The 14597-nt window shown below is 40.6% G+C and overlaps 2 long non-coding RNA genes across 2 annotated transcripts in view; both read right to left on the bottom strand.

Moving 5' to 3' along the window:
• Positions 1-14597, bottom strand: part of LOC141277454 (uncharacterized) — a 326561-nt gene that overhangs the window by 239685 nt on the left and 72279 nt on the right. The window lies entirely within an intron of this gene.
• On the bottom strand, positions 13411-14195 carry LOC141277468 (uncharacterized). Its single transcript, XR_012328902.1, has 3 exons — positions 14022-14195; positions 13857-13924; positions 13411-13592 (listed from the first exon to the last, which is right to left on the bottom strand). It is a non-coding gene; the product is annotated as an uncharacterized lncRNA (long non-coding RNA).

Below are 14597 nucleotides of genomic sequence, written 5' to 3'. Positions count from 1 at the left end.
GGGTTGTACTGGTACCAGCTCTATCAGACCCATATACTAGGCTACAGAAAACTGCCAAATAAGATGCTGAAATCGGTAGGGAAAAGAAATGGAATTTTTCAGCTCCTGAAAGGGAATTACCCTCAATGGTTAGTGAGAAAGAAAGAAGAAAAATTACAGAGGGAGTGTTACAGAGTTACTTACAACACATTTTTATGCATTGGACAACAGCAAGAGATTTGTCAGTGCTGAGCAGCACTATGGTTTGCCAGAGCTATAAAAAGGTTATGCAAACAGTAACCCAAAAGGAATAGAAACATATTAGAATTTATAGGCCTAAATTGCTCACTATGTAAATGAAGCTTTCAAATATATATGGTTTATGGAAATTAATGTCTTATATTTATTACTCAGCTCCAATATTAAAATTGGAACCACACTGATTAGGTAACATTACACATCAATTCCCATAGAGAGAAATAATAATAATACATCAAAGTACAAATGCTCTGATTAAACAAGTTGATATATAAGCAGAAAAAAGATGTGTGTTTTTCTTGACTGCTGTTTCTGAATGCTAGTCAGTTTTCTCCTCATTCTTCCCGAAACAATGGACTGAAAGTAAACAGACAAGTTGGTTATGACGCTTCCTATTTCAGTAAACACACAGGGAGGAAAGGTGGAAGAGAAAGAGCTGGGCTCCTTTCCTGAAAGTTAAATATCAAATCATGTGCAGCTTGTATTGCTAAATATGGTGACCCTTCAAGCGCTACAATCAATGTAGCATTTAGCCAAAGACAAGACTGGAAAACAATATCACTGGAACATCCTTTAATTCAAGTCTCTCAGTTTCCTTTAGTTCCTCCAGACAGGGCAGGAGAGTTATAAAGCAGAAGGATAATATAAAAGGATTGACACATTCAATATTTAATTCAGCCAGATGTGCTAACGACCTATGAAAACTGTTAGAATCCTGGGTGTCCAAAAGCATTTGAACAGTTTATTCCTCTGTGGGGAGAAAAGATTTTTACTAAAAAATGATAGAATGAAAGTAAATTTAAATCTCAGTGCATTTCAATGTGCCATGGGAGGAAGGAGAAATTTCTAGAAATGTGTCTTCAAGGCTTTCCATAAGAGGAGCCTTGAGCATAAACAATGCTTGTAGAAATAAATACTATTTGCCTAAATGATTTGGGACTAGGTTTCCTTTTATGAATAGGTAAAGTGTCCCTGTTAGAGAAAGGACCAATAGATAAAACACATTTTAAAACAGACAAATATCTCAATTGACAAAAGTGATTTCCTTTATCATTTTCCTTCCAGAGCTACCCCAAGTATCTCATTTATAAAGCAAATCATAGTTGCTCACAGGCTAGCTGATGGGGAAGTTTTTTCCACTTCATTAAAGAAGGATGTGGAGACTTCACTAAAAGAGACTCAAAGTAGCTTCAGTATTTCATAGCAAAGTCACTTTTTTTTCATCATATTATTCTTTTACTGAGGTCAGTATAATGACCGTATTCATCCCTAGTGTTGGGATGACTTAGTTTTCATGGAGAAATCTGGTCTCGTGGCAATTACAACTGCAAACATTGGTTGATATGCCAAGGGTTGGACCCCTCAGATTTCACTTAAACATCTGCAGTGTTAAGGTACAGTCAGACCTGTAAAAAGAAATACTGGAAACTGCTGTCTAATTAGCATGTGCTGTATTGATAAATAAGGTCTGAGAGCTTCAGAACATCACCACTGCATCTAGAGATGGCTAAGTAAGGCAAGCATGTGCATGGCACCCGTCTCACCAGTCTTTGAATTTACTGTGGTGTCAATGTTTTAATGGCTCTGACATCATCCTGTATACCAGTGACTCGATGTCTTCATTTTTAGAATGGGTGGTCTGGGAATTACACGCAGGGTCTTGTGACAGATGCTTCAGAGGACACCAAGGTGAAGGAGATGTGAGGCCTGCCTTTGAGGAGGCATGTAGTGAAGACAGGACAGATAAATAATGACCTTGTTATATTCTCATTAATTTTAGTGTCATAAAAGAGATACAATGAGAGTTCAGATAAGTCACCAAGAGGCACTGCCACTAGGTTGAACAGCATAGCCTAAGGTTGGAGTTAGAAAGAGCCCTGATGTTAGCCAGCACCAGAGAATGGACTGTGCCTGGACCCACTGCTGAGTATCCCCACTCCAGGCCCAAAAGGCTCAGTCACCACTCAGTCTTGGGTAACCTCTCACTCGGGTCCCTGATATCTGTTATGGGAATATGACTTAACCTCACATGTTTGCCTTTATTCCCAGACGAACTTTCCATTCCGCTCTTTGGTACCAGCCATAAACTCATTTCACTTTTTGGTGTTATTATTCCTTTTCCCACAGCTAGTGTTTTCTGAGTAAGGGGAAGGCTTCAGGATGAAACCAGCATGGCATCTCACCCTTGAAGGACAGATAGATTTTGGTCATGTAGAAATCAGTATGAAGGGATGCACCACGATGTTCATAGCAGCACTATTCACAAGAGCCAAGACATGGAAGCAACCCAAGTGTCCATCAACAGATGAATGGATAAAGATGATGTGGTATATGTACACAACGAAATATTACTCAGCCATAAAAAAGAATAAAATATTGCCATTTGCAGCAGCATGGATGGACCTAGAGACTATCATACTAAAGTGAAGTAAATCAGAGAGAGAAAGACAAATATTATATCACTTATTTGTGAAATCTAAAAAATAACACAAATGAAATTACTTACGAAACAGAAACAGACTCATAGACATAGAAAATAAACTTATGGTTACCAAAGGGGAAAAGAGGGGGAGGGATAAATTAGGAGTATGGGATTAACAGATACGAACTATTATACATAACATAGGTAAGCAACAAGGATTTACTGTATAGCACAGGGAACAATATTCAGTAGCCTATAACAGAAAAGAATCTGAAATATATATATATATATATATATATATATATATCTGAATCACTTTGCTATACAACTGAAACTAACACAATATTGTAAACCAACTATAGTTCAATTTTTTTAAATTAATTTTTAAAAAAAGGAAATCAGTATGAAGGGAAGAGGGCCTTTCTTACAGGAGGAACATCAAGAGCCAAGACAGCAAAGGGGAAGGCATGTATGTTAAGTTGTTTTCCAGTTTGGCTGGAGCACAAGGGACATAAAGGAGACAGGTGGGAGGGAACGTTTTAATTTTAACTGTCATGTAAAGGTTAACATGGGAGATTTCAAACATCTGAGGTGTAAGGACTTAATTTTATTGTTAATGGGAAAACAGGAAAGATATCTGAACCAGAGATCACAAGACCAGACCTGCTCTTTGGGAAGAGTTATTTGGTAGCTATGTATGAAATGCCTTAAAGGACAAGGAGAGAGAGAAACAAACAGAACTGGATGGCAAGTGATTACAACAGTTCCTGAAATACTATGCTGATCTAAACCAGGACCACAGGTAGATGAAGAAGGGACTCATTATCATTGCCTCAAGGGAGGTGCAGCTGGGCCAGGTGGCAGAGGCAGCCTACATCTTGGCTTTTGTTTCCAATAGCCTAACCCTATAGACTACCTGACAATTTGTAGGAAGTAAATGGGATGGGAAAGCAGGGTAAGAAGAAGCAAGAGGGAGAGAGATACTTCTCCAGACTGTGAAAGGTGTTCCCCTGGAAGAGAGACAGAGGCCTGTGGTCACGGAGTTGTGGGACCAGAGCCCCAGAGAGAGCTGGCAGCAAAGTCCAAGATGAATGAGCATTCAGGTACTGGCGTCTCCAGCCTCATAAGACTCTTTCCTCCCATGCATGGTGGAAACGATCTAAAGGCACCATGCAAACAGGGAAGAGATATATTTCATCACCACAGATATCTAATAAGTGAAGGCTCCCTCCAGCATCCCTTCATCATGGATGCCTTGGAATTGCATATGGCATGACCATAGGAGCAGGATAGGGGGAAATCCCAGGCATACTAACCTGAATTTCTTGTCAACACATGAGGAACAGGACTCAAGACAGAAATTAAATGGATTCAAAGGAAATAAAAAGTGCTCTATTTCTTACCCACCTAGATTTGTATACTGAAATTCATATGCTCTAAACATCTATATACTGATATTTAGTATTCTGGGCATATAGCACAGCAGGCTATACTCAATAAACAGGGGTACATAAATGTAAGTGGATGAGATTTAAATCAAATTTACAAATATATTTGCCCTATAGTACATAATAACACAACTGTTTGTATGTATTTTTACTACTGATAATTGCCTACATTTTTCTCCAAATACTTGATTTCTTTGTCTTGAAAATCAAATTACCAGACCACATACAAATAAAATCCTGTTTGCTCATCTGAAAGTTCCTGAATTTCTTGTTTGTTTCTCTTTCCTTTTTTTAACTCAAGGTAAGCCTAATACTGTTTATAGATTTTAAATCCCAAGAGATAACAATTGGTTGTATTTACTTATGACATTAGCTGTGACAAAAATGGAATGACTCTGCAAAAATGAAATTTAATTATGGCTTTAACAACAACAAATATCTAGTTTTAAAAATCACGTAATCACTTGCTTTCCTTGCCATACTTTGCATTTTTTGTTAGTGGTTTGCATCCGTTTACATCAGAATTGAGTACATCTGCTGGCAGAACCTGACCCCAGATTTGTGTGGGTTTTTTTTTTTTTGAATTTTACTGTATTTACTTTTTATACAGCACGTTCTTATTAGTCATCCATTTTATACAAATTAGTGTATACATGTCAATCCCAATCTCCCAGTTCATCCCACCACCACCACACTGCTCCCCTGCCACTTTCCCCCCTTGGTGGCCATACGTTTGTTCTCTACATCTGTGTCTCTATTTCTGCCCTGCAAACCGGTTCATCTGTACCATTTTTCTAGGTTCCACAGATATGTGTTAATATACAGTATTTGTTTTTCTCTTTCTGACCTACTTCACTCTGTCTGACAGTCTCTAGATAGATCCACGTCTCAACAAATGACCCAATTTCATTCCTTTTTATGGCTGAGTAATACTCCATTCAGATTTGTGTTTATTTATTGACCCATCAACATCATACAAAACCAACCTATATATTAATTCCTATGCACTGGAAAGGTACGGTAACAACCCAAGTGTCTATTGATAAATGAATGTATAAGAAGATGTGAGATATGTATATAAGTAATATTATTCAGTCATGAGAAAGAAGGAAATGGTGCCATTTGTGACAACATAGATGAACCTGGAAGACATTATGCTAAGTGAAATAAGCCAGACAGAGAAAGACAAATACTGTATTATTATCTGACTTATATGTGGAATCTAACTGTATAATAATACTGGAAATATGCCAAGAGAGCAGATTTCAGCTATCCTAATCACCAAAATATGGTAATCATGTGAGGAGATGAAATATTAATTAACTTTACAATAATCACGTATATGTATGTCAATATTATCATGTGGTACACCTTAAATATATATATATATACTTAAGAAACAGAATTACTCAAAAGTTTCCATTCCTGTACAACAATGGTAACAAGTGGGAGGGCGAGGGATGGAGGGAAAGAGGGGAAAGAAAGTTAAAAAAATTAAAATAATAATAATAAAGCAAACAGCCAGTTCACAAAAAAGGGACTTCTAAATGGTTCATAAAGACATGAAATGAGCTTTAGCATTGTCAGTAAGCAGGAGAATTAAAAATAAAACATCAACGAGATCAATAAGCAGGATAGTGTAATGCTACATGCAGAGATGTCAGAGTGGTTCTGCCTGAGTCTGAATCCCAGATTCATAGTTGATTAGCTACCAAATCCTGTGCAAATTACTTAGCCTCTCCTGGTCTATCTTCTTATTTGTATAATGGAGATGGTAACTACCTTAACAGGGTTGTCTCGACCATTAAATTAGTTAATATGTGTAAACTGCTTGAAACAGTAGTTAGTCAATAGTAAATGTTCTTAACATGTTTAGAAAGAAATAAAACTAGTGTTAGAAAAGGGATGGAGAAACTAGTCATCTGTTAGCTATTTTCTGAGCACCTCTTATCTGCCAGCCACTATTCTAGCTGCTGAGGATACAGGGCAGAATCCTTCTCTCAGGAAGTATGTCTTCTAATGAAGAAAAAGAGAGGGAAAAACATATGCATAAAAATAGGCAACCTAATTAGATCATTTCAAGTATTAATATTGCTGTGGAGAAAGCAAGGCATGTTAAACTGAGGTAGCGCTGGTGAGGAGAGGTAGGAGTCAGGGATGCCCCTTATGGAGGTCACATTTTAGCTGAGATCCGCAGGTTAAGAAGGAAACAGTTTAACAACATATGGAGTGCCACAAGTGATGGTACAGCAAGTGCTCTCCAGATTCTTCTAAGAGTTTCTTTGGCAGCAGTACTGCTACAGCCTTTTAGGAAGACTATTTAGCAGTATCTGTCAAACTATTCATACCTTATGACCCAAAGTTTAATCTCCAGGTGTGTATCCTACTGACACAGTGCACAAAAATACATGTATAAAGAGATTCATAATAGAACAAAATCAGAAACAACATATTATCAATGGAAAGACAAATAAGTTATGGTATGTCTATAATATGCAATACTAATACAGCAGTAGAAAAAGTGCAAGAACACTAACTTAAGTTAGAAACCACTCAGCTGCGGAGAGAAAAAAGATTAGGAGAAGCTAATCCTGTAGGAAGCAGGCTGGCAGAATTCCAGGACTAGATGCCTGCAGTTTGGGCAACTGAAATGCTAGTCGTCGTATCATTTGAACAATCATGGCAGAGATTAAGAGAAAGCATACTGAACGAGCACTTAAGTGCCCAGAATCTATCACAATAACATGAACTCCAAATCTCACCTGTCCACATTAGTCACTTTCAACAAATTGCCACAGATAGCCCATTTGGGAGGTTAGTTCAGGGTCAGAGGTCAGTTTGGGGTTCCATGAGTAAAAGCTGGCATGAGATACTCATGAGAGATACCCGAGGCACCAAGGCTAGAAGAATAACCAAATCCCTTTCAATGGGAAAAGCCAAGATTCAAATACTAACAAGCCCAATTCAAATACCACAATGAGGGTAAGGCCAAAATTTTGGTAAGACTGATAAAGTCAGCGATTAGAGCTGCAATGACCAACTAGTGCATGAAGGTGGCCCAGGCCAGTTTAAAAGGCCATGAACTGAACAAATCCCACCAGACAGCAAACTTAAGCCTAATGAGGTTGCCTCAAAAACAATGGGGTGGTTGCCCCTACAGCTGAAGTTTCCCTTCATTAGGAGAGAAACCAAGGAAGGGCAGGCCTCCCAAGAAGGGTGGAATTCACTCCCCTTATTCTGTCTTCAGTCCAGCGTGTGACTATATTACTACAGCCCCTCCCAGGTGAACTCAAGGTCATGAGTAAAGCTTCCTCTTCCCTGCCAAAGCCCCTACTCCACCTTCCCCTGACAGCACGAAGCTCAAGCAGTGATCATATGGGGTGTCTTATAAGAGGTACCCTGGCTAGAACTCCAAGCACAGCTTTCTACTATAACCCAATCAAGAAGTCGTAGTCAGGGCCTGACTTGCCAAAAAGGAAGTCTTCAATGAGTATGGAAATGTGTCCAGGTCTCCCGTGGGTGAAGGTTAGGAGACAAGTGCTTCACCAACTTTATTAAGCAGGCACGTGCCAGCGACAGAGCTCTGGGAGGTGGAAGAGGGAAAAGTGCATGCATCAAGTCCTTGACAGAATGATGGAAAGAAGTCAAGGTCTCGTCAGCCAAATTGCACACTCACGTTGTTGGCCGAAGACCAACGTGGATTTGGAAGCATCAGCTAAGAATGTCCCTTCAGGGCCTTTTATGAGGGGGATATGTGTGCTTTGTACTGTGTGGAGAACCACGAGGGGGAAACTGTCTACCCCCTGCCAAAACTCGAGCAGAGCTTCCTGCTAGCCTCCTGTCACAAAGTTAAGTTGACTGACTACTGCAGTCTTTGTTTCCCGTGACTTATCTTGGGTAGGGTCTTAGAAGCCCACACTCTCCTCTCCCAATGGTGTGGATTTATAAGTCTTAAACCAGCTCTCGGAAACATCTTCCAGCCGATCAATATGCTGAGAGGCTCAGTAAAACAGGCAATCGCCATCACAGCATGTCCAATTTCTCTCTGTTTTCACTTGTACATCTGTTAAAGGTCAGAGACTATATTTATCGCAACCAAATATACTTGGATATTGAAAAGATATCTTCACCAGCATATTGTTTTGAAATGGGATGTGGTGTGGAAAGGCTTCCTTCTGGTTTCTGAAAAGTTCACATTAAATGAAAGCACATTACACTTTTATATGCTTCCTTCTGTCAAAAGATTCCAAAGTACTTAAACAGCTTTAATTAAGTTGCTCCAGCATCTCTCAGGAGCAAATCAATATTTTTCATACCCCTTGTTACAGGCTAGGGAAATACAACCCAGCACCACCATCACCCTCCTCAAGCCCAGATTTAACATTTTCCTTGAAATATGGAAAATTCCTCTTGAATATATTTAATTACAAGGGAGTAAAATTTTCCTCCTAATGTGCCTTACTGTGTTTCCTCTGTTGGGGATGAGAAGAAAATAAAAGCAAGCCCCAAATAAGAATCTGAGAATATACGATTTTTTTGGAGGCCTGGATATTAAAAGCAAAAACAAAATACATGTTTCATCTCTCAGGCAATATGGAAGGATATCTGATTTTTTTCAGCCTGTAAACAAAAGAAATACAGCCATATTTTCAGAGCCCTAAAAAGTAAAAATATTCTAGATTTGCAAAAGCAGCCAAACCAACTCTTCACCTCAGAAGTGTCGCCAGCATGAGTCATAAGTTGTTCTCTAAACAGACTTGTGGTTGCCAAGGGGAAGGGGGAGTGGGGGGGGATGCATTGGGAGTTTGGGATTAGCAGATGCAAACTATTAAATATAGAATGGTTAAACAACAAGGTCCTACTGTACAGCACAGGGAGCTATATTCAATGTCCTGTGATAAACCATAATGGAAAAGAATTTGAAAAAGAACGTGTGTGTGTGTGTGTGTATTTTTATATATATATATATATTTTTATATATTTATATATATAACTGAATCACTCTGCTGTACAGCAGAAATTAACACAACATTGTAAATCAACTATACTTGAATAAAATAAATTTTTTCTTTTTTTTTTTTTTTTTTTTTTTCTGTATGCAGGCCTCTCACTGCTGTGGCCTCTCCCGTTGCGGAGCACAGGCTCCGGACGCACAGGATCAGCGTCCATGGCTCACGGGCGCAGCCGCTCCGCGGCATGTGGGATCTTCCTGGACCGGGGCACGAACCCGTGTCACCTGCATCGGCAGGCGGACTCTCAACCGCTGCGCCACCAGGGAAACCCTAAAATAAATTTTTTAAAAATTTGTTCTCTATAAACCTGTGGAAGAGTAGGGTGGGTGCTGACTTTTTCTTCTGTTCTCTTTGTAGGATAATTAGGTATCTCTGTGTCTTTTGATTAAAGATTGACATTCTCTGCTATCAAATTGTCTAACTGTCCATTGGGGAGAGACTGGGCTCTGCAGTAACCAATAGATGTTGGGCTGTACTCAGTATGACAGGACGACAGGAAAAGGCTGCTCTGCCCTTTCCCCAGGCAGCACCACGGGGACTCAGGAAAAAAATAATCTACGAGAAAAAAAGGCAAGTTAACCACTCACATTTCTCCACCTGGGGGCTGCTGTTTGTAGGGGACAAATTGCTATAATAATAGCTACACTTCTGCCACCTTCCTAGGTTCACCTTGGAGACAAATTTAAGCTCCTGAGATGGAGGCTTTTTGCTGTTAAAGTGAAAGCTTTGCGTGCCTGCAACTCTCTCCTAATGGCTTTTGGAAATAGAGGCCTTCTGCATTTCCTGCCTCGGGAAGTTCGCAATCGGAGAGCATCTCAGCTGAGCTGCATCTAGACTTGTATTTCCACATCAGCTTCACTGCCCAACGCAAGGAGCTCTAGTTCTCTATCCATAGCATAAAGCAAAGGGAAGTGGCAGCCACTAGGCATGATAAACTGGCATTTCAGGTTTATAGCCATTTGCTCCTTGGTAATCTGTTCTCAGACCCTTTATCCCAATATCCTCTAAAGTCGTTTTGGTGGGTCTTGGTGATCAAGAGAGTGTTGCCATTCTCCCTCTCCATTCACACATGCACTGCCAGGGAGAATAACCTTCCTGGAAAGAGGATAAGTTTTTGATCCAGGGTACACATATGTAAGAGAATAAGTTGATGGGAAAGGTGAACCAATGGCAGCATCTTCTTTCCTTATTGTCACCTCTAGGGAAAAGAAATCCATTGTGTTTCTAAAGACTCATTTAGGAAGGCCTCACATAGGACAATCATACACCCTGGTTTATGCCTCTTTTCCTGGTATACTTTTTATTAATGCTCCCTTTTACCCCAGAAGTGTCCTGATTTAGATGATATATGCTCACACTACCTGTCAAGAACTTCCCCAAAAGGAAGGAATAGAGAGAAATACTTGGAGAGTTTAAGATGGAACAGCTGGTCCTAGAGAAAGATGAGATTTATAAAGACTGGAAAGGAAACAGAGTTTGGGCCAATTCACTCACAGCACCCTGGACCTGCCTGGTGTGTCTTCTCAGGTTGGACACCAGGTGCTAAAGACCTAAACTACATCAAGACCCCTGCACCCAAGCTGGGGTCATAACAGGTCTGCATATGGTGCATGGATCATGTGGCCTTGAGACATGTACATATGAGAGCCGACCTCAGCAGACTGAAGGTAGCGAGCATTTCTTCAGTTTCCGAACACTCACATAAGCCACCTGTCTCCAAAACTATTACTGAGTTTGAATTTCTCCCAAGCATGACTAGTGTGGGCACAAACTCAGAACTAATTTGATTTAGAAAAATTAAACAATGTGGTATTTCTTACAGCCAGGTGCAGAGAGAGAAATTTAAGCGTACTATGCAAGCAGCAAAGAACTTCGGTTTACATTGCTAAAGTAATTGGTAGACAGGTGGCAGTTGAGTCTAGGACCAGGTGATTGAATCAGGAGGTTTTATCCCCTTCAGGAAGCACGTGAGGTCAGAGTTCTCAGTGGCCTGGGACTCTCTCAGGACCCAGGGTGCCAAATGGGAAGGAGTGGAGGGAATTGCTCACAGTGGCGCTGCTAGATCATTCAGTTATTCAATGGATTCCATGTGTATTTATTAAGCACCGTTGACTCCTCCATGGCTGTGATGTTATAATTCCTCCATCCCATGAACTCCATAGGCTATGCCCAGGTCCGTTCTACAAGTACACATTGTCTCAGATTACAGAGTCACCTGTGGGAGAAATACTTAAGCAGGATAGGTTTCTCAGTTCAGGTAAAACCCAGGACATCACTACAGACATGGGTCCAGGGATTCATATCTGAGACAAAAAGGTTGAAACATAGGAACAACTGAAGTCATAATAATTAAAAGAAAACATGTATTCAGGATTAAAGGATTAAAAGAGAGCCATGATGGAAAAGCGTTCAGGAGATTACAGATTTAAATATTAAGCTAATTAGCTAATTAATTAATGTTCCACCTGTTTCTTAAAGAAACATAAGAATTCTAAGGTGTAAGCAGAGTAAAATAATTAAGGAGGCAGACTGAGAGAATGCATGCCCACCTCGTATATGGTGTTTCATACATACTAAGAGTAAGAATGCAGGTGGGGTGTGGTTGCTGTATATGATTTAGAGACTTGATATATTAAAAAGGGTCTCAGGGAAGGACTCCTTAGAGGAAACCACGGTGATTCAAGTTAGGGCACTGGAAGACTTATATTAAGCCAGGGTTCATGAGTCAGCGAACCTATGAAAGATTTTAATGTCCTAACTGCTATTTTCCACTTGAGCATCCAAAATGAGAGTGCATAGTAATGTGAAGTCGTGAATGATAATGAGCCATAAGATACCCACAGGCAGCAGAGACAACTGGAATTCATGGGGCATCATGGGCTGCTGGTCCTGAACAGCTTTGTGATGGGATGGGACCTGAGATGGACTTTTGAAGTGTGGTTAGGAGATGGGTGGATAGGAGTAATGAACTTCTTACTTGTTCCTGTGCTCACCTCCAGCCATCACGACCAACAGGAACTGAAGCTAACGTGCTTGTTTTCTCCAAATTGGTATTCTGCTGGTGCCTGAGTGAATACATAGTAATAATAATAACAATAATAATAGCCATCGGGATTAGCCATGGCCTAGACCTTGAAAGGACACAATGATAAGTGTCTAAGCCAGGATTGGTCCTCCCATTTGGAGTAAGAGCCTTCAGAATTAGTCCTGGATGGCCGCCCAGGAGGAAACTGGGTAAGTCCACTATCTCATTTACAGAGGCCACCAAGGAGCAGCCTTGACCAACTCTGACTAGACTCAAACCAATGACCTTGCAGTAGCAGGTACAGCTACAGACTATCTCCCCTCAGACAGGCACAGGGTGATTAAGCCCTGCAGCTGTTGCCTTAAAAAACTGTTAGTGCTGCCACTGAAATCCTCTTGCTGCCCCCTTCCCAAAATAACTATCAGTTACAGCACAGATATTAAAATGGCGCTTTAAAAAATTAAAATACAGTTCTAAAGAAAAGACCATACAAATGTAGAATTAATTGCTGTATATGCTTTGCATTACCGAGGGACTTTATTTTATTTCTGTCACAGCAGAAAGTGCTTCATCAGGAGGAATTCATGTGGAGAGCCAACGATGTCCTAGTTATTTTGTATTTAATGCTTGAGATGTTTAATTATTTTTGATTAATTCATTTATCATTAAACTGCCCGAAGACTTGGATGTGTTCTGCACTGAGGCTTGTCAGCGTGTGAGCTATACAGACCCAGCCCTTAAAGGAGTCAACGGCAAAGCCCAGCATTGGAGGTCAAAACAGATGCCGATTCAAATCCTGGCTCTTTTGAGTTGCCAGTTATGTGAATTTTAGCAGCAAACATTCCTGAACTATGGTTTCGCCATTTGTAAAATGCATCTGACTTCACAGGGTATCATGAGAACCAAATAAGAAAATGAATGTAAAGCATTTTGGACTTACGACTAATTTGGTGTAAAAAAATTAATAAACAGAAACCTCAATTAAACCAAGTTGGAGGACCAGAAGGGGGAGCTAGCACGCCCTGCAATGTTAGCCTAGCCTGACAGGAAGACGAAAGACACCTCTTCTTTCCAAGCAAGGACTCAGTCACTGACAAGCCATGGACTCAGTGTTCACTGTAGCCTCCCCACCACAAATTCCTTTTCTGCTCTATTAAAACGTTTTCCTTCCCTTGCTGTGCAAGGGTTTACATATGGCTCCCCATGCTTGCAGACATCGAACTGTAATTCTCTATTGATCCCAAATAAAACCATTTTTACAGGCAGTCTATTTATTTTAGGTCAACACTAGGCAAGCACTCAATGAATGGTCATTATTACCATCCTGTAGAAATGCTAACCATCTTCTATGCACAAAAGTTACACACACATCACCATTGCTTGCTTTGCCCGACAGTGGTGGGCAGAATTCTGAGGGTGAGCCCCAGTCCCAACTCAGTCAGATAAATCTGAAAGAAACAAAGATGAGGAGAGGTTTCACCATCGCACCTCAGCCCGCATTTTGTCTTGTCTCTTCCTAGTACCCCAAAGAACACCCAATTTCAGTCAAACAGGTGTCCTTAGTATCCACTGAGCACTCCTGCATCCCACATGTTTCCCATGCAGTCTGAGAAGCCTCCTGGGACCGCTACTACCTTCACTGTAACTCCTTCTGACACTTATTGAGGGACCCCTAACAGAATCAGAGAATTTAAGAAGGTGGAGGAACTCACAGAATGTCAGAGAGAGAAGGGTGCTTGTGAATCGTGTAGCCCTCTTGTAAAAACAGGAAAACTGAGGCCTGAAAGATTAAATAACTTGCTTGAGCCCACACAATTACGTAGTGACAGAAGCAGAATAAAGACTCAAGACTCCCAACTCCCCTTTACTGTTCTCACCAGCCTTCCTCAGCTGCGTGACTGCTGATGTGTTTCAATTTGGCAACTTCTTAAACAAGAGGAACTACTTAAAATTTCTTGAAGGGAGGTCTTGGGGGGTAGCTTAAGCAGTAGAACAGGAATTAGAGGAAAAAGTCTTTGCCTCTGTCTCTGCTACCAGTGTATAAGTGTCTGTCTCCAGGAAGAAGAGAAAAGAGAGAACAGTTATTGAGTCCTTCTAAGCAGCCAGCAACAGGCTGCCATGTCCTTCCACGGCCTCACATTCTCTAGGCTTCGCCAACCTAGATCTAAAAACTGGGGAAAATAAGTGCCCTTTTGCGCCAGATGCCCTCAAAATCCCTCCCCCTAAATCAATTCTGGACACCCTGTGGGGATACCTCACTCCACTCTGAACATCTTCTCAGCTGCTGGGTGATGCCCACCATTTCCCTCTTCTCTCCCTTAGGTACTGAAAATGATCTTTTATGACACGAACTCAGCTGATACGATGCAGACTGTGAAGCCAGCACAGTATGACATCTTTCTGGTGTTTCCATATAAGGATTGGTGTGCCTTACGAATCAAGTTACTATGTTT

The sequence above is a fragment of the Tursiops truncatus genome, chromosome 21 (assembly GCF_011762595.2).
Source record: "Tursiops truncatus isolate mTurTru1 chromosome 21, mTurTru1.mat.Y, whole genome shotgun sequence".
In the NCBI taxonomy this organism is placed as follows: Eukaryota; Metazoa; Chordata; class Mammalia; order Artiodactyla; family Delphinidae; genus Tursiops; species Tursiops truncatus.
This window is presented reverse-complemented; position numbering and strand designations above follow the sequence as displayed.